The sequence below is a fragment of the Schistocerca gregaria genome, unplaced genomic scaffold (genome assembly GCF_023897955.1).
Source record: "Schistocerca gregaria isolate iqSchGreg1 unplaced genomic scaffold, iqSchGreg1.2 ptg000431l, whole genome shotgun sequence".
Taxonomy (NCBI): Eukaryota; Metazoa; Arthropoda; class Insecta; order Orthoptera; family Acrididae; genus Schistocerca; species Schistocerca gregaria.
Genome location: NW_026061857.1, coordinates 1 through 23,215, shown reverse-complemented (window position 1 = coordinate 23,215; position 23,215 = coordinate 1). Strand labels below are relative to the sequence as shown.

Here is a 23,215-nt window from a genome sequence, read left to right as displayed (position 1 = left end):
TCGGCCCGCGCCCATCTCGCAGATGTTCCTCGTGCTTGTGCTGTCATATGGACCGCGACCCGAGCGGCAGCGAGCGGCAGTCGAGCAAAGTCGGGACAAGTCGGGACGGAAGGTGACAGCCGATTATGCACCGTGCGAATTACGCAAATATCTAGAAGCGCGACGCGTGTCAGGCAGGTGAGAACGCTTCTCTCGGTCCAGCAGGACACTGCCACACCCCGCGCAGTCCACCCGCCGCCCGGCCGCGCGCAATCCCTGCGACGGACAACAATAACAAGGTGCGTCTCCCGCGAGTGTCGGAGGCCGCACGAACCAAACGAATGACAGGCGGTGCAACGAGCAGCTGTGTTGTGCGTCTGACCCACGTGGCGGCGCGCCGCACTGCGCGTCGCCTTCGAGGTGGAAGGACGTGCTTTGCGTCAAATGTGCCACCGAAAATGGCGATTGCGTGTATTGGGAGGAGAGGCGAAGCCTTCTTGTGCCGTGCGGCTACAGTATAAGGACGCCAACGGCCATACCATGTTGAATACACCGGTTCTCGTCCGATCACCGAAGTTAAGCAACATCGGGCCCGGTTAGTACTTGGATGGGTGACCGCCTGGGAACACCGGGTGCTGTTGGCTCCCTCTCTTCTTTTAAATTTTATGTCACTACACCTGCCAGCCCTCTTTTCATACAAACTCTCAGGTGCGACGAAGATGCTTCCACAAGCATTTTAAACTACTGTATTAAACGTAAGATGCGAAATTACAGTAATGAACTCAGTTTGTACAAGAATGCGCGGAGGAAGAGTGCTAGGAACTCGTTGAAAATAACGAAACACTGCGAATCGACAGATGTGCTCTTGAAATGCGTCAGAGCCTACTGTTTTGTAGGAGCGCTAAATTCCAAAAACTAACTACATTAAAAAAAACCTGTTCCCGTCCGACCACCGAAGATAAGCAACAACGTTTATATTCGGATCGGCGACCGCCTGGGAACTCTGGCTGTCTTCATTTCTTGCTTTCTTGTCGCTACCCCTGCCAGCCGTTTTTTCATGCTACCTTTCTCATGTGACAAAGATGCTTCCATACTGATTTTAAACTATCGTAAGATACGATATTAAGGAACTCAGTTTGAAAAGAGTGCGCCAAGGAAGACTTGCAAAGAGTCTCTGGAAATAACAAAACAGTATGAAGTGACAGAAATGTTGTGAAATACGTCAGGGCATATTGTTTTGTAGCAGTGCACAACGGCAAATTTGTAAACAAAAATTTACCTTTCGTCGCTACAAGAGATGGATACTTTGTCGAAAAGCCTGTGTCTTGTGTGCATGTTTTCGCACCTTTCCACGGCACGGCGCGGCACAGAGCTGCTCTGGTAGCTCCGAACGGCCGCACACGTCGCCTCGGACACGCCGGTTCGGCCCGCGCCCATCTCGCAGATGTTCCTCGTGCTTGTGCTGTCATATGGACCGCGACCCGAGCGGCAGCGAGCGGCAGTCGAGCAAAGTCGGGACAAGTCGGGACGGAAGGTGACAGCCGATTATGCACCGTGCGAATTACGCAAATATCTAGAAGCGCGACGCGTGTCAGGCAGGTGAGAACGCTTCTCTCGGTCCAGCAGGACACTGCCACACCCCGCGCAGTCCACCCGCCGCCCGGCCGCGCGCAATCCCTGCGACGGACAACAATAACAAGGTGCGTCTCCCGCGAGTGTCGGAGGCCGCACGAACCAAACGAATGACAGGCGGTGCAACGAGCAGCTGTGTTGTGCGTCTGACCCACGTGGCGGCGCGCCGCACTGCGCGTCGCCTTCGAGGTGGAAGGACGTGCTTTGCGTCAAATGTGCCACCGAAAATGGCGATTGCGTGTATTGGGAGGAGAGGCGAAGCCTTCTTGTGCCGTGCGGCTACAGTATAAGGACGCCAACGGCCATACCATGTTGAATACACCGGTTCTCGTCCGATCACCGAAGTTAAGCAACATCGGGCCCGGTTAGTACTTGGATGGGTGACCGCCTGGGAACACCGGGTGCTGTTGGCTCCCTCTCTTCTTTTAAATTTTATGTCACTACACCTGCCAGCCCTCTTTTCATACAAACTCTCAGGTGCGACGAAGATGCTTCCACAAGCATTTTAAACTACTGTATTAAACGTAAGATGCGAAATTACAGTAATGAACTCAGTTTGTACAAGAATGCGCGGAGGAAGAGTGCTAGGAACTCGTTGAAAATAACGAAACACTGCGAATCGACAGATGTGCTCTTGAAATGCGTCAGAGCCTACTGTTTTGTAGGAGCGCTAAATTCCAAAAACTAACTACATTAAAAAAAACCTGTTCCCGTCCGACCACCGAAGATAAGCAACAACGTTTATATTCGGATCGGCGACCGCCTGGGAACTCTGGCTGTCTTCATTTCTTGCTTTCTTGTCGCTACCCCTGCCAGCCGTTTTTTCATGCTACCTTTCTCATGTGACAAAGATGCTTCCATACTGATTTTAAACTATCGTAAGATACGATATTAAGGAACTCAGTTTGAAAAGAGTGCGCCAAGGAAGACTTGCAAAGAGTCTCTGGAAATAACAAAACAGTATGAAGTGACAGAAATGTTGTGAAATACGTCAGGGCATATTGTTTTGTAGCAGTGCACAACGGCAAATTTGTAAACAAAAATTTACCTTTCGTCGCTACAAGAGATGGATACTTTGTCGAAAAGCCTGTGTCTTGTGTGCATGCTTTCGCACCTTTCCACGGCACGGCGCGGCACAGAGCTGCTCTGGTAGCTCCGAACGGCCGCACACGTCGCCTCGGACACGCCGGTTCGGCCCGCGCCCATCTCGCAGATGTTCCTCGTGCTTGTGCTGTCATATGGACCGCGACCCGAGCGGCAGCGAGCGGCAGTCGAGCAAAGTCGGGACAAGTCGGGACGGAAGGTGACAGCCGATTATGCACCGTGCGAATTACGCAAATATCTAGAAGCGCGACGCGTGTCAGGCAGGTGAGAACGCTTCTCTCGGTCCAGCAGGACACTGCCACACCCCGCGCAGTCCACCCGCCGCCCGGCCGCGCGCAATCCCTGCGACGGACAACAATAACAAGGTGCGTCTCCCGCGAGTGTCGGAGGCCGCACGAACCAAACGAATGACAGGCGGTGCAACGAGCAGCTGTGTTGTGCGTCTGACCCACGTGGCGGCGCGCCGCACTGCGCGTCGCCTTCGAGGTGGAAGGACGTGCTTTGCGTCAAATGTGCCACCGAAAATGGCGATTGCGTGTATTGGGAGGAGAGGCGAAGCCTTCTTGTGCCGTGCGGCTACAGTATAAGGACGCCAACGGCCATACCATGTTGAATACACCGGTTCTCGTCCGATCACCGAAGTTAAGCAACATCGGGCCCAGTTAGTACTTGGATGGGTGACCGCCTGGGAACACCGGGTGCTGTTGGCTCCCTCTCTTCTTTTAAATTTTATGTCACTACACCTGCCAGCCCTCTTTTCATACAAACTCTCAGGTGCGACGAAGATGCTTCCACAAGCATTTTAAACTACTGTATTAAACGTAAGATGCGAAATTACAGTAATGAACTCAGTTTGTACAAGAATGCGCGGAGGAAGAGTGCTAGGAACTCGTTGAAAATAACGAAACACTGCGAATCGACAGATGTGCTCTTGAAATGCGTCAGAGCCTACTGTTTTGTAGGAGCGCTAAATTCCAAAAACTAACTACATTAAAAAAAACCTGTTCCCGTCCGACCACCGAAGATAAGCAACAACGTTTATATTCGGATCGGCGACCGCCTGGGAACTCTGGCTGTCTTCATTTCTTGCTTTCTTGTCGCTACCCCTGCCAGCCGTTTTTTCATGCTACCTTTCTCATGTGACAAAGATGCTTCCATACTGATTTTAAACTATCGTAAGATACGATATTAAGGAACTCAGTTTGAAAAGAGTGCGCCAAGGAAGACTTGCAAAGAGTCTCTGGAAATAACAAAACAGTATGAAGTGACAGAAATGTTGTGAAATACGTCAGGGCATATTGTTTTGTAGCAGTGCACAACGGCAAATTTGTAAACAAAAATTTACCTTTCGTCGCTACAAGAGATGGATACTTTGTCGAAAAGCCTGTGTCTTGTGTGCATGTTTTCGCACCTTTCCACGGCACGGCGCGGCACAGAGCTGCTCTGGTAGCTCCGAACGGCCGCACACGTCGCCTCGGACACGCCGGTTCGGCCCGCGCCCATCTCGCAGATGTTCCTCGTGCTTGTGCTGTCATATGGACCGCGACCCGAGCGGCAGCGAGCGGCAGTCGAGCAAAGTCGGGACAAGTCGGGACGGAAGGTGACAGCCGATTATGCACCGTGCGAATTACGCAAATATCTAGAAGCGCGACGCGTGTCAGGCAGGTGAGAACGCTTCTCTCGGTCCAGCAGGACACTGCCACACCCCGCGCAGTCCACCCGCCGCCCGGCCGCGCGCAATCCCTGCGACGGACAACAATAACAAGGTGCGTCTCCCGCGAGTGTCGGAGGCCGCACGAACCAAACGAATGACAGGCGGTGCAACGAGCAGCTGTGTTGTGCGTCTGACCCACGTGGCGGCGCGCCGCACTGCGCGTCGCCTTCGAGGTGGAAGGACGTGCTTTGCGTCAAATGTGCCACCGAAAATGGCGATTGCGTGTATTGGGAGGAGAGGCGAAGCCTTCTTGTGCCGTGCGGCTACAGTATAAGGACGCCAACGGCCATACCATGTTGAATACACCGGTTCTCGTCCGATCACCGAAGTTAAGCAACATCGGGCCCGGTTAGTACTTGGATGGGTGACCGCCTGGGAACACCGGGTGCTGTTGGCTCCCTCTCTTCTTTTAAATTTTATGTCACTACACCTGCCAGCCCTCTTTTCATACAAACTCTCAGGTGCGACGAAGATGCTTCCACAAGCATTTTAAACTACTGTATTAAACGTAAGATGCGAAATTACAGTAATGAACTCAGTTTGTACAAGAATGCGCGGAGGAAGAGTGCTAGGAACTCGTTGAAAATAACGAAACACTGCGAATCGACAGATGTGCTCTTGAAATGCGTCAGAGCCTACTGTTTTGTAGGAGCGCTAAATTCCAAAAACTAACTACATTAAAAAAAACCTGTTCCCGTCCGACCACCGAAGATAAGCAACAACGTTTATATTCGGATCGGCGACCGCCTGGGAACTCTGGCTGTCTTCATTTCTTGCTTTCTTGTCGCTACCCCTGCCAGCCGTTTTTTCATGCTACCTTTCTCATGTGACAAAGATGCTTCCATACTGATTTTAAACTATCGTAAGATACGATATTAAGGAACTCAGTTTGAAAAGAGTGCGCCAAGGAAGACTTGCAAAGAGTCTCTGGAAATAACAAAACAGTATGAAGTGACAGAAATGTTGTGAAATACGTCAGGGCATATTGTTTTGTAGCAGTGCACAACGGCAAATTTGTAAACAAAAATTTACCTTTCGTCGCTACAAGAGATGGATACTTTGTCGAAAAGCCTGTGTCTTGTGTGCATGTTTTCGCACCTTTCCACGGCACGGCGCGGCACAGAGCTGCTCTGGTAGCTCCGAACGGCCGCACACGTCGCCTCGGACACGCCGGTTCGGCCCGCGCCCATCTCGCAGATGTTCCTCGTGCTTGTGCTGTCATATGGACCGCGACCCGAGCGGCAGCGAGCGGCAGTCGAGCAAAGTCGGGACAAGTCGGGACGGAAGGTGACAGCCGATTATGCACCGTGCGAATTACGCAAATATCTAGAAGCGCGACGCGTGTCAGGCAGGTGAGAACGCTTCTCTCGGTCCAGCAGGACACTGCCACACCCCGCGCAGTCCACCCGCCGCCCGGCCGCGCGCAATCCCTGCGACGGACAACAATAACAAGGTGCGTCTCCCGCGAGTGTCGGAGGCCGCACGAACCAAACGAATGACAGGCGGTGCAACGAGCAGCTGTGTTGTGCGTCTGACCCACGTGGCGGCGCGCCGCACTGCGCGTCGCCTTCGAGGTGGAAGGACGTGCTTTGCGTCAAATGTGCCACCGAAAATGGCGATTGCGTGTATTGGGAGGAGAGGCGAAGCCTTCTTGTGCCGTGCGGCTACAGTATAAGGACGCCAACGGCCATACCATGTTGAATACACCGGTTCTCGTCCGATCACCGAAGTTAAGCAACATCGGGCCCGGTTAGTACTTGGATGGGTGACCGCCTGGGAACACCGGGTGCTGTTGGCTCCCTCTCTTCTTTTAAATTTTATGTCACTACACCTGCCAGCCCTCTTTTCATACAAACTCTCAGGTGCGACGAAGATGCTTCCACAAGCATTTTAAACTACTGTATTAAACGTAAGATGCGAAATTACAGTAATGAACTCAGTTTGTACAAGAATGCGCGGAGGAAGAGTGCTAGGAACTCGTTGAAAATAACGAAACACTGCGAATCGACAGATGTGCTCTTGAAATGCGTCAGAGCCTACTGTTTTGTAGGAGCGCTAAATTCCAAAAACTAACTACATTAAAAAAAACCTGTTCCCGTCCGACCACCGAAGATAAGCAACAACGTTTATATTCGGATCGGCGACCGCCTGGGAACTCTGGCTGTCTTCATTTCTTGCTTTCTTGTCGCTACCCCTGCCAGCCGTTTTTTCATGCTACCTTTCTCATGCGACAAAGATGCTTCCATACTGATTTTAAACTATCGTAAGATACGATATTAAGGAACTCAGTTTGAAAAGAGTGCGCCAAGGAAGACTTGCAAAGAGTCTCTGGAAATAACAAAACAGTATGAAGTGACAGAAATGTTGTGAAATACGTCAGGGCATATTGTTTTGTAGCAGTGCACAACGGCAAATTTGTAAACAAAAATTTACCTTTCGTCGCTACAAGAGATGGATACTTTGTCGAAAAGCCTGTGTCTTGTGTGCATGCTTTCGCACCTTTCCACGGCACGGCGCGGCACAGAGCTGCTCTGGTAGCTCCGAACGGCCGCACACGTCGCCTCGGACACGCCGGTTCGGCCCGCGCCCATCTCGCAGATGTTCCTCGTGCTTGTGCTGTCATATGGACCGCGACCCGAGCGGCAGCGAGCGGCAGTCGAGCAAAGTCGGGACAAGTCGGGACGGAAGGTGACAGCCGATTATGCACCGTGCGAATTAAGCAAATATCTAGAAGCGCGACGCGTGTCAGGCAGGTGAGAACGCTTCTCTCGGTCCAGCAGGACACTGCCACACCCCGCGCAGTCCACCCGCCGCCCGGCCGCGCGCAATCCCTGCGACGGACAACAATAACAAGGTGCGTCTCCCGCGAGTGTCGGAGGCCGCACGAACCAAACGAATGACAGGCGGTGCAACGAGCAGCTGTGTTGTGCGTCTGACCCACGTGGCGGCGCGCCGCACTGCGCGTCGCCTTCGAGGTGGAAGGACGTGCTTTGCGTCAAATGTGCCACCGAAAATGGCGATTGCGTGTATTGGGAGGAGAGGCGAAGCCTTCTTGTGCCGTGCGGCTACAGTATAAGGACGCCAACGGCCATACCATGTTGAATACACCGGTTCTCGTCCGATCACCGAAGTTAAGCAACATCGGGCCCGGTTAGTACTTGGATGGGTGACCGCCTGGGAACACCGGGTGCTGTTGGCTCCCTCTCTTCTTTTAAATTTTATGTCACTACACCTGCCAGCCCTCTTTTCATACAAACTCTCAGGTGCGACGAAGATGCTTCCACAAGCATTTTAAACTACTGTATTAAACGTAAGATGCGAAATTACAGTAATGAACTCAGTTTGTACAAGAATGCGCGGAGGAAGAGTGCTAGGAACTCGTTGAAAATAACGAAACACTGCGAATCGACAGATGTGCTCTTGAAATGCGTCAGAGCCTACTGTTTTGTAGGAGCGCTAAATTCCAAAAACTAACTACATTAAAAAAAACCTGTTCCCGTCCGACCACCGAAGATAAGCAACAACGTTTATATTCGGATCGGCGACCGCCTGGGAACTCTGGCTGTCTTCATTTCTTGCTTTCTTGTCGCTACCCCTGCCAGCCGTTTTTTCATGCTACCTTTCTCATGCGACAAAGATGCTTCCATACTGATTTTAAACTATCGTAAGATACGATATTAAGGAACTCAGTTTGAAAAGAGTGCGCCAAGGAAGACTTGCAAAGAGTCTCTGGAAATAACAAAACAGTATGAAGTGACAGAAATGTTGTGAAATACGTCAGGGCATATTGTTTTGTAGCAGTGCACAACGGCAAATTTGTAAACAAAAATTTACCTTTCGTCGCTACAAGAGATGGATACTTTGTCGAAAAGCCTGTGTCTTGTGTGCATGCTTTCGCACCTTTCCACGGCACGGCGCGGCACAGAGCTGCTCTGGTAGCTCCGAACGGCCGCACACGTCGCCTCGGACACGCCGGTTCGGCCCGCGCCCATCTCGCAGATGTTCCTCGTGCTTGTGCTGTCATATGGACCGCGACCCGAGCGGCAGCGAGCGGCAGTCGAGCAAAGTCGGGACAAGTCGGGACGGAAGGTGACAGCCGATTATGCACCGTGCGAATTACGCAAATATCTAGAAGCGCGACGCGTGTCAGGCAGGTGAGAACGCTTCTCTCGGTCCAGCAGGACACTGCCACACCCCGCGCAGTCCACCCGCCGCCCGGCCGCGCGCAATCCCTGCGACGGACAACAATAACAAGGTGCGTCTCCCGCGAGTGTCGGAGGCCGCACGAACCAAACGAATGACAGGCGGTGCAACGAGCAGCTGTGTTGTGCGTCTGACCCACGTGGCGGCGCGCCGCACTGCGCGTCGCCTTCGAGGTGGAAGGACGTGCTTTGCGTCAAATGTGCCACCGAAAATGGCGATTGCGTGTATTGGGAGGAGAGGCGAAGCCTTCTTGTGCCGTGCGGCTACAGTATAAGGACGCCAACGGCCATACCATGTTGAATACACCGGTTCTCGTCCGATCACCGAAGTTAAGCAACATCGGGCCCGGTTAGTACTTGGATGGGTGACCGCCTGGGAACACCGGGTGCTGTTGGCTCCCTCTCTTCTTTTAAATTTTATGTCACTACACCTGCCAGCCCTCTTTTCATACAAACTCTCAGGTGCGACGAAGATGCTTCCACAAGCATTTTAAACTACTGTATTAAACGTAAGATGCGAAATTACAGTAATGAACTCAGTTTGTACAAGAATGCGCGGAGGAAGAGTGCTAGGAACTCGTTGAAAATAACGAAACACTGCGAATCGACAGATGTGCTCTTGAAATGCGTCAGAGCCTACTGTTTTGTAGGAGCGCTAAATTCCAAAAACTAACTACATTAAAAAAAACCTGTTCCCGTCCGACCACCGAAGATAAGCAACAACGTTTATATTCGGATCGGCGACCGCCTGGGAACTCTGGCTGTCTTCATTTCTTGCTTTCTTGTCGCTACCCCTGCCAGCCGTTTTTTCATGCTACCTTTCTCATGTGACAAAGATGCTTCCATACTGATTTTAAACTATCGTAAGATACGATATTAAGGAACTCAGTTTGAAAAGAGTGCGCCAAGGAAGACTTGCAAAGAGTCTCTGGAAATAACAAAACAGTATGAAGTGACAGAAATGTTGTGAAATACGTCAGGGCATATTGTTTTGTAGCAGTGCACAACGGCAAATTTGTAAACAAAAATTTACCTTTCGTCGCTACAAGAGATGGATACTTTGTCGAAAAGCCTGTGTCTTGTGTGCATGTTTTCGCACCTTTCCACGGCACGGCGCGGCACAGAGCTGCTCTGGTAGCTCCGAACGGCCGCACACGTCGCCTCGGACACGCCGGTTCGGCCCGCGCCCATCTCGCAGATGTTCCTCGTGCTTGTGCTGTCATATGGACCGCGACCCGAGCGGCAGCGAGCGGCAGTCGAGCAAAGTCGGGACAAGTCGGGACGGAAGGTGACAGCCGATTATGCACCGTGCGAATTACGCAAATATCTAGAAGCGCGACGCGTGTCAGGCAGGTGAGAACGCTTCTCTCGGTCCAGCAGGACACTGCCACACCCCGCGCAGTCCACCCGCCGCCCGGCCGCGCGCAATCCCTGCGACGGACAACAATAACAAGGTGCGTCTCCCGCGAGTGTCGGAGGCCGCACGAACCAAACGAATGACAGGCGGTGCAACGAGCAGCTGTGTTGTGCGTCTGACCCACGTGGCGGCGCGCCGCACTGCGCGTCGCCTTCGAGGTGGAAGGACGTGCTTTGCGTCAAATGTGCCACCGAAAATGGCGATTGCGTGTATTGGGAGGAGAGGCGAAGCCTTCTTGTGCCGTGCGGCTACAGTATAAGGACGCCAACGGCCATACCATGTTGAATACACCGGTTCTCGTCCGATCACCGAAGTTAAGCAACATCGGGCCCGGTTAGTACTTGGATGGGTGACCGCCTGGGAACACCGGGTGCTGTTGGCTCCCTCTCTTCTTTTAAATTTTATGTCACTACACCTGCCAGCCCTCTTTTCATACAAACTCTCAGGTGCGACGAAGATGCTTCCACAAGCATTTTAAACTACTGTATTAAACGTAAGATGCGAAATTACAGTAATGAACTCAGTTTGTACAAGAATGCGCGGAGGAAGAGTGCTAGGAACTCGTTGAAAATAACGAAACACTGCGAATCGACAGATGTGCTCTTGAAATGCGTCAGAGCCTACTGTTTTGTAGGAGCGCTAAATTCCAAAAACTAACTACATTAAAAAAAACCTGTTCCCGTCCGACCACCGAAGATAAGCAACAACGTTTATATTCGGATCGGCGACCGCCTGGGAACTCTGGCTGTCTTCATTTCTTGCTTTCTTGTCGCTACCCCTGCCAGCCGTTTTTTCATGCTACCTTTCTCATGTGACAAAGATGCTTCCATACTGATTTTAAACTATCGTAAGATACGATATTAAGGAACTCAGTTTGAAAAGAGTGCGCCAAGGAAGACTTGCAAAGAGTCTCTGGAAATAACAAAACAGTATGAAGTGACAGAAATGTTGTGAAATACGTCAGGGCATATTGTTTTGTAGCAGTGCACAACGGCAAATTTGTAAACAAAAATTTACCTTTCGTCGCTACAAGAGATGGATACTTTGTCGAAAAGCCTGTGTCTTGTGTGCATGTTTTCGCACCTTTCCACGGCACGGCGCGGCACAGAGCTGCTCTGGTAGCTCCGAACGGCCGCACACGTCGCCTCGGACACGCCGGTTCGGCCCGCGCCCATCTCGCAGATGTTCCTCGTGCTTGTGCTGTCATATGGACCGCGACCCGAGCGGCAGCGAGCGGCAGTCGAGCAAAGTCGGGACAAGTCGGGACGGAAGGTGACAGCCGATTATGCACCGTGCGAATTACGCAAATATCTAGAAGCGCGACGCGTGTCAGGCAGGTGAGAACGCTTCTCTCGGTCCAGCAGGACACTGCCACACCCCGAACACGCGATCTAGTGTCCGGCCGCGCGCAATCCCTGCGACGGACAACAATAACAAGGTGCGTCTCCCGCGAGTGTCGGAGGCCGCACGAACCAAACGAATGACAGGCGGTGCAACGAGCAGCTGTGTTGTGCGTCTGACCCACGTGGCGGCGCGCCGCACTGCGCGTCGCCTTCGAGGTGGAAGGACGTGCTTTGCGTCAAATGTGCCACCGAAAATGGCGATTGCGTGTATTGGGAGGAGAGGCGAAGCCTTCTTGTGCCGTGCGGCTACAGTATAAGGACGCCAACGGCCATACCATGTTGAATACACCGGTTCTCGTCCGATCACCGAAGTTAAGCAACATCGGGCCCGGTTAGTACTTGGATGGGTGACCGCCTGGGAACACCGGGTGCTGTTGGCTCCCTCTCTTCTTTTAAATTTTATGTCACTACACCTGCCAGCCCTCTTTTCATACAAACTCTCAGGTGCGACGAAGATGCTTCCACAAGCATTTTAAACTACTGTATTAAACGTAAGATGCGAAATTACAGTAATGAACTCAGTTTGTACAAGAATGCGCGGAGGAAGAGTGCTAGGAACTCGTTGAAAATAACGAAACACTGCGAATCGACAGATGTGCTCTTGAAATGCGTCAGAGCCTACTGTTTTGTAGGAGCGCTAAATTCCAAAAACTAACTACATTAAAAAAAACCTGTTCCCGTCCGACCACCGAAGATAAGCAACAACGTTTATATTCGGATCGGCGACCGCCTGGGAACTCTGGCTGTCTTCATTTCTTGCTTTCTTGTCGCTACCCCTGCCAGCCGTTTTTTCATGCTACCTTTCTCATGTGACAAAGATGCTTCCATACTGATTTTAAACTATCGTAAGATACGATATTAAGGAACTCAGTTTGAAAAGAGTGCGCCAAGGAAGACTTGCAAAGAGTCTCTGGAAATAACAAAACAGTATGAAGTGACAGAAATGTTGTGAAATACGTCAGGGCATATTGTTTTGTAGCAGTGCACAACGGCAAATTTGTAAACAAAAATTTACCTTTCGTCGCTACAAGAGATGGATACTTTGTCGAAAAGCCTGTGTCTTGTGTGCATGTTTTCGCACCTTTCCACGGCACGGCGCGGCACAGAGCTGCTCTGGTAGCTCCGAACGGCCGCACACGTCGCCTCGGACACGCCGGTTCGGCCCGCGCCCATCTCGCAGATGTTCCTCGTGCTTGTGCTGTCATATGGACCGCGACCCGAGCGGCAGCGAGCGGCAGTCGAGCAAAGTCGGGACAAGTCGGGACGGAAGGTGACAGCCGATTATGCACCGTGCGAATTACGCAAATATCTAGAAGCGCGACGCGTGTCAGGCAGGTGAGAACGCTTCTCTCGGTCCAGCAGGACACTGCCACACCCCGCGCAGTCCACCCGCCGCCCGGCCGCGCGCAATCCCTGCGACGGACAACAATAACAAGGTGCGTCTCCCGCGAGTGTCGGAGGCCGCACGAACCAAACGAATGACAGGCGGTGCAACGAGCAGCTGTGTTGTGCGTCTGACCCACGTGGCGGCGCGCCGCACTGCGCGTCGCCTTCGAGGTGGAAGGACGTGCTTTGCGTCAAATGTGCCACCGAAAATGGCGATTGCGTGTATTGGGAGGAGAGGCGAAGCCTTCTTGTGCCGTGCGGCTACAGTATAAGGACGCCAACGGCCATACCATGTTGAATACACCGGTTCTCGTCCGATCACCGAAGTTAAGCAACATCGGGCCCGGTTAGTACTTGGATGGGTGACCGCCTGGGAACACCGGGTGCTGTTGGCTCCCTCTCTTCTTTTAAATTTTATGTCACTACACCTGCCAGCCCTCTTTTCATACAAACTCTCAGGTGCGACGAAGATGCTTCCACAAGCATTTTAAACTACTGTATTAAACGTAAGATGCGAAATTACAGTAATGAACTCAGTTTGTACAAGAATGCGCGGAGGAAGAGTGCTAGGAACTCGTTGAAAATAACGAAACACTGCGAATCGACAGATGTGCTCTTGAAATGCGTCAGAGCCTACTGTTTTGTAGGAGCGCTAAATTCCAAAAACTAACTACATTAAAAAAAACCTGTTCCCGTCCGACCACCGAAGATAAGCAACAACGTTTATATTCGGATCGGCGACCGCCTGGGAACTCTGGCTGTCTTCATTTCTTGCTTTCTTGTCGCTACCCCTGCCAGCCGTTTTTTCATGCTACCTTTCTCATGTGACAAAGATGCTTCCATACTGATTTTAAACTATCGTAAGATACGATATTAAGGAACTCAGTTTGAAAAGAGTGCGCCAAGGAAGACTTGCAAAGAGTCTCTGGAAATAACAAAACAGTATGAAGTGACAGAAATGTTGTGAAATACGTCAGGGCATATTGTTTTGTAGCAGTGCACAACGGCAAATTTGTAAACAAAAATTTACCTTTCGTCGCTACAAGAGATGGATACTTTGTCGAAAAGCCTGTGTCTTGTGTGCATGTTTTCGCACCTTTCCACGGCACGGCGCGGCACAGAGCTGCTCTGGTAGCTCCGAACGGCCGCACACGTCGCCTCGGACACGCCGGTTCGGCCCGCGCCCATCTCGCAGATGTTCCTCGTGCTTGTGCTGTCATATGGACCGCGACCCGAGCGGCAGCGAGCGGCAGTCGAGCAAAGTCGGGACAAGTCGGGACGGAAGGTGACAGCCGATTATGCACCGTGCGAATTACGCAAATATCTAGAAGCGCGACGCGTGTCAGGCAGGTGAGAACGCTTCTCTCGGTCCAGCAGGACACTGCCACACCCCGCGCAGTCCACCCGCCGCCCGGCCGCGCGCAATCCCTGCGACGGACAACAATAACAAGGTGCGTCTCCCGCGAGTGTCGGAGGCCGCACGAACCAAACGAATGACAGGCGGTGCAACGAGCAGCTGTGTTGTGCGTCTGACCCACGTGGCGGCGCGCCGCACTGCGCGTCGCCTTCGAGGTGGAAGGACGTGCTTTGCGTCAAATGTGCCACCGAAAATGGCGATTGCGTGTATTGGGAGGAGAGGCGAAGCCTTCTTGTGCCGTGCGGCTACAGTATAAGGACGCCAACGGCCATACCATGTTGAATACACCGGTTCTCGTCCGATCACCGAAGTTAAGCAACATCGGGCCCGGTTAGTACTTGGATGGGTGACCGCCTGGGAACACCGGGTGCTGTTGGCTCCCTCTCTTCTTTTAAATTTTATGTCACTACACCTGCCAGCCCTCTTTTCATACAAACTCTCAGGTGCGACGAAGATGCTTCCACAAGCATTTTAAACTACTGTATTAAACGTAAGATGCGAAATTACAGTAATGAACTCAGTTTGTACAAGAATGCGCGGAGGAAGAGTGCTAGGAACTCGTTGAAAATAACGAAACACTGCGAATCGACAGATGTGCTCTTGAAATGCGTCAGAGCCTACTGTTTTGTAGGAGCGCTAAATTCCAAAAACTAACTACATTAAAAAAAACCTGTTCCCGTCCGACCACCGAAGATAAGCAACAACGTTTATATTCGGATCGGCGACCGCCTGGGAACTCTGGCTGTCTTCATTTCTTGCTTTCTTGTCGCTACCCCTGCCAGCCGTTTTTTCATGCTACCTTTCTCATGTGACAAAGATGCTTCCATACTGATTTTAAACTATCGTAAGATACGATATTAAGGAACTCAGTTTGAAAAGAGTGCGCCAAGGAAGACTTGCAAAGAGTCTCTGGAAATAACAAAACAGTATGAAGTGACAGAAATGTTGTGAAATACGTCAGGGCATATTGTTTTGTAGCAGTGCACAACGGCAAATTTGTAAACAAAAATTTACCTTTCGTCGCTACAAGAGATGGATACTTTGTCGAAAAGCCTGTGTCTTGTGTGCATGTTTTCGCACCTTTCCACGGCACGGCGCGGCACAGAGCTGCTCTGGTAGCTCCGAACGGCCGCACACGTCGCCTCGGACACGCCGGTTCGGCCCGCGCCCATCTCGCAGATGTTCCTCGTGCTTGTGCTGTCATATGGACCGCGACCCGAGCGGCAGCGAGCGGCAGTCGAGCAAAGTCGGGACAAGTCGGGACGGAAGGTGACAGCCGATTATGCACCGTGCGAATTACGCAAATATCTAGAAGCGCGACGCGTGTCAGGCAGGTGAGAACGCTTCTCTCGGTCCAGCAGGACACTGCCACACCCCGCGCAGTCCACCCGCCGCCCGGCCGCGCGCAATCCCTGCGACGGACAACAATAACAAGGTGCGTCTCCCGCGAGTGTCGGAGGCCGCACGAACCAAACGAATGACAGGCGGTGCAACGAGCAGCTGTGTTGTGCGTCTGACCCACGTGGCGGCGCGCCGCACTGCGCGTCGCCTTCGAGGTGGAAGGACGTGCTTTGCGTCAAATGTGCCACCGAAAATGGCGATTGCGTGTATTGGGAGGAGAGGCGAAGCCTTCTTGTGCCGTGCGGCTACAGTATAAGGACGCCAACGGCCATACCATGTTGAATACACCGGTTCTCGTCCGATCACCGAAGTTAAGCAACATCGGGCCCGGTTAGTACTTGGATGGGTGACCGCCTGGGAACACCGGGTGCTGTTGGCTCCCTCTCTTCTTTTAAATTTTATGTCACTACACCTGCCAGCCCTCTTTTCATACAAACTCTCAGGTGCGACGAAGATGCTTCCACAAGCATTTTAAACTACTGTATTAAACGTAAGATGCGAAATTACAGTAATGAACTCAGTTTGTACAAGAATGCGCGGAGGAAGAGTGCTAGGAACTCGTTGAAAATAACGAAACACTGCGAATCGACAGATGTGCTCTTGAAATGCGTCAGAGCCTACTGTTTTGTAGGAGCGCTAAATTCCAAAAACTAACTACATTAAAAAAAACCTGTTCCCGTCCGACCACCGAAGATAAGCAACAACGTTTATATTCGGATCGGCGACCGCCTGGGAACTCTGGCTGTCTTCATTTCTTGCTTTCTTGTCGCTACCCCTGCCAGCCGTTTTTTCATGCTACCTTTCTCATGTGACAAAGATGCTTCCATACTGATTTTAAACTATCGTAAGATACGATATTAAGGAACTCAGTTTGAAAAGAGTGCGCCAAGGAAGACTTGCAAAGAGTCTCTGGAAATAACAAAACAGTATGAAGTGACAGAAATGTTGTGAAATACGTCAGGGCATATTGTTTTGTAGCAGTGCACAACGGCAAATTTGTAAACAAAAATTTACCTTTCGTCGCTACAAGAGATGGATACTTTGTCGAAAAGCCTGTGTCTTGTGTGCATGTTTTCGCACCTTTCCACGGCACGGCGCGGCACAGAGCTGCTCTGGTAGCTCCGAACGGCCGCACACGTCGCCTCGGACACGCCGGTTCGGCCCGCGCCCATCTCGCAGATGTTCCTCGTGCTTGTGCTGTCATATGGACCGCGACCCGAGCGGCAGCGAGCGGCAGTCGAGCAAAGTCGGGACAAGTCGGGACGGAAGGTGACAGCCGATTATGCACCGTGCGAATTACGCAAATATCTAGAAGCGCGACGCGTGTCAGGCAGGTGAGAACGCTTCTCTCGGTCCAGCAGGACACTGCCACACCCCGCGCAGTCCACCCGCCGCCCGGCCGCGCGCAATCCCTGCGACGGACAACAATAACAAGGTGCGTCTCCCGCGAGTGTCGGAGGCCGCACGAACCAAACGAATGACAGGCGGTGCAACGAGCAGCTGTGTTGTGCGTCTGACCCACGTGGCGGCGCGCCGCACTGCGCGTCGCCTTCGAGGTGGAAGGACGTGCTTTGCGTCAAATGTGCCACCGAAAATGGCGATTGCGTGTATTGGGAGGAGAGGCGAAGCCTTCTTGTGCCGTGCGGCTACAGTATAAGGACGCCAACGGCCATACCATGTTGAATACACCGGTTCTCGTCCGATCACCGAAGTTAAGCAACATCGGGCCCGGTTAGTACTTGGATGGGTGACCGCCTGGGAACACCGGGTGCTGTTGGCTCCCTCTCTTCTTTTAAATTTTATGTCACTACACCTGCCAGCCCTCTTTTCATACAAACTCTCAGGTGCGACGAAGATGCTTCCACAAGCATTTTAAACTACTGTATTAAACGTAAGATGCGAAATTACAGTAATGAACTCAGTTTGTACAAGAATGCGCGGAGGAAGAGTGCTAGGAACTCGTTGAAAATAACGAAACACTGCGAATCGACAGATGTGCTCTTGAAATGCGTCAGAGCCTACTGTTTTGTAGGAGCGCTAAATTCCAAAAACTAACTACATTAAAAAAAACCTGTTCCCGTCCGACCACCGAAGATAAGCAACAACGTTTATATTCGGATCGGCGACCGCCTGGGAACTCTGGCTGTCTTCATTTCTTGCTTTCTTGTCGCTACCCCTGCCAGCCGTTTTTTCATGCTACCTTTCTCATGTGACAAAGATGCTTCCATACTGATTTTAAACTATCGTAAGATACGATATTAAGGAACTCAGTTTGAAAAGAGTGCGCCAAGGAAGACTTGCAAAGAGTCTCTGGAAATAACAAAACAGTATGAAGTGACAGAAATGTTGTGAAATACGTCAGGGCATATTGTTTTGTAGCAGTGCACAACGGCAAATTTGTAAACAAAAATTTACCTTTCGTCGCTACAAGAGATGGATACTTTGTCGAAAAGCCTGTGTCTTGTGTGCATGTTTTCGCACCTTTCCACGGCACGGCGCGGCACAGAGCTGCTCTGGTAGCTCCGAACGGCCGCACACGTCGCCTCGGACACGCCGGTTCAACACGCGATCTAGTGTCAGATGTTCCTCGTGCTTGTGCTGTCATATGGACCGCGACCCGAGCGGCAGCGAGCGGCAGTCGAGCAAAGTCGGGACAAGTCGGGACGGAAGGTGACAGCCGATTATGCACCGTGCGAATTACGCAAATATCTAGAAGCGCGACGCGTGTCAGGCAGGTGAGAACGCTTCTCTCGGTCCAGCAGGACACTGCCACACCCCGCGCAGTCCACCCGCCGCCCGGCCGCGCGCAATCCCTGCGACGGACAACAATAACAAGGTGCGTCTCCCGCGAGTGTCGGAGGCCGCACGAACCAAACGAATGACAGGCGGTGCAACGAGCAGCTGTGTTGTGCGTCTGACCCACGTGGCGGCGCGCCGCACTGCGCGTCGCCTTCGAGGTGGAAGGACGTGCTTTGCGTCAAATGTGCCACCGAAAATGGCGATTGCGTGTATTGGGAGGAGAGGCGAAGCCTTCTTGTGCCGTGCGGCTACAGTATAAGGACGCCAACGGCCATACCATGTTGAATACACCGGTTCTCGTCCGATCACCGAAGTTAAGCAACATCGGGCCCGGTTAGTACTTGGATGGGTGACCGCCTGGGAACACCGGGTGCTGTTGGCTCCCTCTCTTCTTTTAAATTTTATGTCACTACACCTGCCAGCCCTCTTTTCATACAAACTCTCAGGTGCGACGAAGATGCTTCCACAAGCATTTTAAACTACTGTATTAAACGTAAGATGCGAAATTACAGTAATGAACTCAGTTTGTACAAGAATGCGCGGAGGAAGAGTGCTAGGAACTCGTTGAAAATAACGAAACACTGCGAATCGACAGATGTGCTCTTGAAATGCGTCAGAGCCTACTGTTTTGTAGGAGCGCTAAATTCCAAAAACTAACTACATTAAAAAAAACCTGTTCCCGTCCGACCACCGAAGATAAGCAACAACGTTTATATTCGGATCGGCGACCGCCTGGGAACTCTGGCTGTCTTCATTTCTTGCTTTCTTGTCGCTACCCCTGCCAGCCGTTTTTTCATGCTACCTTTCTCATGTGACAAAGATGCTTCCATACTGATTTTAAACTATCGTAAGATACGATATTAAGGAACTCAGTTTGAAAAGAGTGCGCCAAGGAAGACTTGCAAAGAGTCTCTGGAAATAACAAAACAGTATGAAGTGACAGAAATGTTGTGAAATACGTCAGGGCATATTGTTTTGTAGCAGTGCACAACGGCAAATTTGTAAACAAAAATTTACCTTTCGTCGCTACAAGAGATGGATACTTTGTCGAAAAGCCTGTGTCTTGTGTGCATGTTTTCGCACCTTTCCACGGCACGGCGCGGCACAGAGCTGCTCTGGTAGCTCCGAACGGCCGCACACGTCGCCTCGGACACGCCGGTTCGGCCCGCGCCCATCTCGCAGATGTTCCTCGTGCTTGTGCTGTCATATGGACCGCGACCCGAGCGGCAGCGAGCGGCAGTCGAGCAAAGTCGGGACAAGTCGGGACGGAAGGTGACAGCCGATTATGCACCGTGCGAATTACGCAAATATCTAGAAGCGCGACGCGTGTCAGGCAGGTGAGAACGCTTCTCTCGGTCCAGCAGGACACTGCCACACCCCGCGCAGTCCACCCGCCGCCCGGCCGCGCGCAATCCCTGCGACGGACAACAATAACAAGGTGCGTCTCCCGCGAGTGTCGGAGGCCGCACGAACCAAACGAATGACAGGCGGTGCAACGAGCAGCTGTGTTGTGCGTCTGACCCACGTGGCGGCGCGCCGCACTGCGCGTCGCCTTCGAGGTGGAAGGACGTGCTTTGCGTCAAATGTGCCACCGAAAATGGCGATTGCGTGTATTGGGAGGAGAGGCGAAGCCTTCTTGTGCCGTGCGGCTACAGTATAAGGACGCCAACGGCCATACCATGTTGAATACACCGGTTCTCGTCCGATCACCGAAGTTAAGCAACATCGGGCCCGGTTAGTACTTGGATGGGTGACCGCCTGGGAACACCGGGTGCTGTTGGCTCCCTCTCTTCTTTTAAATTTTATGTCACTACACCTGCCAGCCCTCTTTTCATACAAACTCTCAGGTGCGACGAAGATGCTTCCACAAGCATTTTAAACTACTGTATTAAACGTAAGATGCGAAATTACAGTAATGAACTCAGTTTGTACAAGAATGCGCGGAGGAAGAGTGCTAGGAACTCGTTGAAAATAACGAAACACTGCGAATCGACAGATGTGCTCTTGAAATGCGTCAGAGCCTACTGTTTTGTAGGAGCGCTAAATTCCAAAAACTAACTACATTAAAAAAAACCTGTTCCCGTCCGACCACCGAAGATAAGCAACAACGTTTATATTCGGATCGGCGACCGCCTGGGAACTCTGGCTGTCTTCATTTCTTGCTTTCTTGTCGCTACCCCTGCCAGCCGTTTTTTCATGCTACCTTTCTCATGTGACAAAGATGCTTCCATACTGATTTTAAACTATCGTAAGATACGATATTAAGGAACTCAGTTTGAAAAGAGTGCGCCAAGGAAGACTTGCAAAGAGTCTCTGGAAATAACAAAACAGTATGAAGTGACAGAAATGTTGTGAAATACGTCAGGGCATATTGTTTTGTAGCAGTGCACAACGGCAAATTTGTAAACAAAAATTTACCTTTCGTCGCTACAAGAGATGGATACTTTGTCGAAAAGCCTGTGTCTTGTGTGCATGTTTTCGCACCTTTCCACGGCACGGCGCGGCACAGAGCTGCTCTGGTAGCTCCGAACGGCCGCACACGTCGCCTCGGACACGCCGGTTCGGCCCGCGCCCATCTCGCAGATGTTCCTCGTGCTTGTGCTGTCATATGGACCGCGACCCGAGCGGCAGCGAGCGGCAGTCGAGCAAAGTCGGGACAAGTCGGGACGGAAGGTGACAGCCGATTATGCACCGTGCGAATTACGCAAATATCTAGAAGCGCGACGCGTGTCAGGCAGGTGAGAACGCTTCTCTCGGTCCAGCAGGACACTGCCACACCCCGCGCAGTCCACCCGCCGCCCGGCCGCGCGCAATCCCTGCGACGGACAACAATAACAAGGTGCGTCTCCCGCGAGTGTCGGAGGCCGCACGAACCAAACGAATGACAGGCGGTGCAACGAGCAGCTGTGTTGTGCGTCTGACCCACGTGGCGGCGCGCCGCACTGCGCGTCGCCTTCGAGGTGGAAGGACGTGCTTTGCGTCAAATGTGCCACCGAAAATGGCGATTGCGTGTATTGGGAGGAGAGGCGAAGCCTTCTTGTGCCGTGCGGCTACAGTATAAGGACGCCAACGGCCATACCATGTTGAATACACCGGTTCTCGTCCGATCACCGAAGTTAAGCAACATCGGGCCCGGTTAGTACTTGGATGGGTGACCGCCTGGGAACACCGGGTGCTGTTGGCTCCCTCTCTTCTTTTAAATTTTATGTCACTACACCTGCCAGCCCTCTTTTCATACAAACTCTCAGGTGCGACGAAGATGCTTCCACAAGCATTTTAAACTACTGTATTAAACGTAAGATGCGAAATTACAGTAATGAACTCAGTTTGTACAAGAATGCGCGGAGGAAGAGTGCTAGGAACTCGTTGAAAATAACGAAACACTGCGAATCGACAGATGTGCTCTTGAAATGCGTCAGAGCCTACTGTTTTGTAGGAGCGCTAAATTCCAAAAACTAACTACATTAAAAAAAACCTGTTCCCGTCCGACCACCGAAGATAAGCAACAACGTTTATATTCGGATCGGCGACCGCCTGGGAACTCTGGCTGTCTTCATTTCTTGCTTTCTTGTCGCTACCCCCTGCCAGCCGTTTTTTCATGCTACCTTTCTCATGTGACAAAGATGCTTCCATACTGATTTTAAACTATCGTAAGATACGATATTAAGGAACTCAGTTTGAAAAGAGTGCGCCAAGGAAGACTTGCAAAGAGTCTCTGGAAATAACAAAACAGTATGAAGTGACAGAAATGTTGTGAAATACGTCAGGGCATATTGTTTTGTAGCAGTGCACAACGGCAAATTTGTAAACAAAAATTTACCTTTCGTCGCTACAAGAGATGGATACTTTGTCGAAAAGCCTGTGTCTTGTGTGCATGTTTTCGCACCTTTCCACGGCACGGCGCGGCACAGAGCTGCTCTGGTAGCTCCGAACGGCCGCACACGTCGCCTCGGACACGCCGGTTCGGCCCGCGCCCATCTCGCAGATGTTCCTCGTGCTTGTGCTGTCATATGGACCGCGACCCGAGCGGCAGCGAGCGGCAGTCGAGCAAAGTCGGGGACAAGTCGGGACGGAAGGTGACAGCCGATTATGCACCGTGCGAATTACGCAAATATCTAGAAGCGCGACGCGTGTCAGGCAGGTGAGAACGCTTCTCTCGGTCCAGCAGGACACTGCCACACCCCGCGCAGTCCACCCGCCGCCCGGCCGCGCGCAATCCCTGCGACGGACAACAATAACAAGGTGCGTCTCCCGCGAGTGTCGGAGGCCGCACGAACCAAACGAATGACAGGCGGTGCAACGAGCAGCTGTGTTGTGCGTCTGACCCACGTGGCGGCGCGCCGCACTGCGCGTCGCCTTCGAGGTGGAAGGACGTGCTTTGCGTCAAATGTGCCACCGAAAATGGCGATTGCGTGTATTGGGAGGAGAGGCGAAGCCTTCTTGTGCCGTGCGGCTACAGTATAAGGACGCCAACGGCCATACCATGTTGAATACACCGGTTCTCGTCCGATCACCGAAGTTAAGCAACATCGGGCCCGGTTAGTACTTGGATGGGTGACCGCCTGGGAACACCGGGTGCTGTTGGCTCCCTCTCTTCTTTTAAATTTTATGTCACTACACCTGCCAGCCCTCTTTTCATACAAACTCTCAGGTGCGACGAAGATGCTTCCACAAGCATTTTAAACTACTGTATTAAACGTAAGATGCGAAATTACAGTAATGAACTCAGTTTGTACAAGAATGCATCTGTCTCGCGTGTGT

General features: G+C 51.9%; 17 non-coding genes across 17 annotated transcripts; all 17 read left to right on the top strand.

The window, feature by feature from the left end:
* The first annotated feature begins 504 nt into the window (after positions 1 to 504).
* Positions 505 to 623, top strand: LOC126311433 (5S ribosomal RNA). The gene has a single exon (XR_007554576.1). It is a non-coding gene; the product is annotated as a 5S ribosomal RNA (ribosomal RNA).
* Positions 624 to 1,905: 1,282 nt separating this feature from the next.
* On the top strand, positions 1,906 to 2,024 carry LOC126311432 (5S ribosomal RNA). The gene has a single exon (XR_007554575.1). It is a non-coding gene; the product is annotated as a 5S ribosomal RNA (ribosomal RNA).
* Positions 2,025 to 3,306: 1,282 nt separating this feature from the next.
* Positions 3,307 to 3,425, top strand: LOC126311559 (5S ribosomal RNA). Its single transcript, XR_007554690.1, has one exon. It is a non-coding gene; the product is annotated as a 5S ribosomal RNA (ribosomal RNA).
* Positions 3,426 to 4,707: 1,282 nt separating this feature from the next.
* Positions 4,708 to 4,826, top strand: LOC126311431 (5S ribosomal RNA). The gene has a single exon (XR_007554574.1). It is a non-coding gene; the product is annotated as a 5S ribosomal RNA (ribosomal RNA).
* A 1,282-nt stretch (positions 4,827 to 6,108) lies between these two features.
* On the top strand, positions 6,109 to 6,227 carry LOC126311430 (5S ribosomal RNA). Its single transcript, XR_007554573.1, has one exon. It is a non-coding gene; the product is annotated as a 5S ribosomal RNA (ribosomal RNA).
* Positions 6,228 to 7,509: 1,282 nt separating this feature from the next.
* LOC126311429 (5S ribosomal RNA) lies at positions 7,510 to 7,628 on the top strand. Its single transcript, XR_007554572.1, has one exon. It is a non-coding gene; the product is annotated as a 5S ribosomal RNA (ribosomal RNA).
* Positions 7,629 to 8,910: 1,282 nt separating this feature from the next.
* LOC126311428 (5S ribosomal RNA) lies at positions 8,911 to 9,029 on the top strand. Its single transcript, XR_007554571.1, has one exon. It is a non-coding gene; the product is annotated as a 5S ribosomal RNA (ribosomal RNA).
* Positions 9,030 to 10,311: 1,282 nt separating this feature from the next.
* On the top strand, positions 10,312 to 10,430 carry LOC126311426 (5S ribosomal RNA). The gene has a single exon (XR_007554569.1). It is a non-coding gene; the product is annotated as a 5S ribosomal RNA (ribosomal RNA).
* A 1,282-nt stretch (positions 10,431 to 11,712) lies between these two features.
* LOC126311425 (5S ribosomal RNA) lies at positions 11,713 to 11,831 on the top strand. Its single transcript, XR_007554568.1, has one exon. It is a non-coding gene; the product is annotated as a 5S ribosomal RNA (ribosomal RNA).
* Positions 11,832 to 13,113: 1,282 nt separating this feature from the next.
* On the top strand, positions 13,114 to 13,232 carry LOC126311423 (5S ribosomal RNA). Its single transcript, XR_007554567.1, has one exon. It is a non-coding gene; the product is annotated as a 5S ribosomal RNA (ribosomal RNA).
* A 1,282-nt stretch (positions 13,233 to 14,514) lies between these two features.
* Positions 14,515 to 14,633, top strand: LOC126311422 (5S ribosomal RNA). The gene has a single exon (XR_007554566.1). It is a non-coding gene; the product is annotated as a 5S ribosomal RNA (ribosomal RNA).
* A 1,282-nt stretch (positions 14,634 to 15,915) lies between these two features.
* On the top strand, positions 15,916 to 16,034 carry LOC126311421 (5S ribosomal RNA). The gene has a single exon (XR_007554565.1). It is a non-coding gene; the product is annotated as a 5S ribosomal RNA (ribosomal RNA).
* Positions 16,035 to 17,316: 1,282 nt separating this feature from the next.
* On the top strand, positions 17,317 to 17,435 carry LOC126311420 (5S ribosomal RNA). Its single transcript, XR_007554564.1, has one exon. It is a non-coding gene; the product is annotated as a 5S ribosomal RNA (ribosomal RNA).
* A 1,282-nt stretch (positions 17,436 to 18,717) lies between these two features.
* Positions 18,718 to 18,836, top strand: LOC126311419 (5S ribosomal RNA). The gene has a single exon (XR_007554563.1). It is a non-coding gene; the product is annotated as a 5S ribosomal RNA (ribosomal RNA).
* A 1,282-nt stretch (positions 18,837 to 20,118) lies between these two features.
* On the top strand, positions 20,119 to 20,237 carry LOC126311418 (5S ribosomal RNA). The gene has a single exon (XR_007554562.1). It is a non-coding gene; the product is annotated as a 5S ribosomal RNA (ribosomal RNA).
* Positions 20,238 to 21,519: 1,282 nt separating this feature from the next.
* On the top strand, positions 21,520 to 21,638 carry LOC126311417 (5S ribosomal RNA). Its single transcript, XR_007554561.1, has one exon. It is a non-coding gene; the product is annotated as a 5S ribosomal RNA (ribosomal RNA).
* A 1,284-nt stretch (positions 21,639 to 22,922) lies between these two features.
* Positions 22,923 to 23,041, top strand: LOC126311416 (5S ribosomal RNA). The gene has a single exon (XR_007554560.1). It is a non-coding gene; the product is annotated as a 5S ribosomal RNA (ribosomal RNA).
* Positions 23,042 to 23,215: the final 174 nt, after the last annotated feature.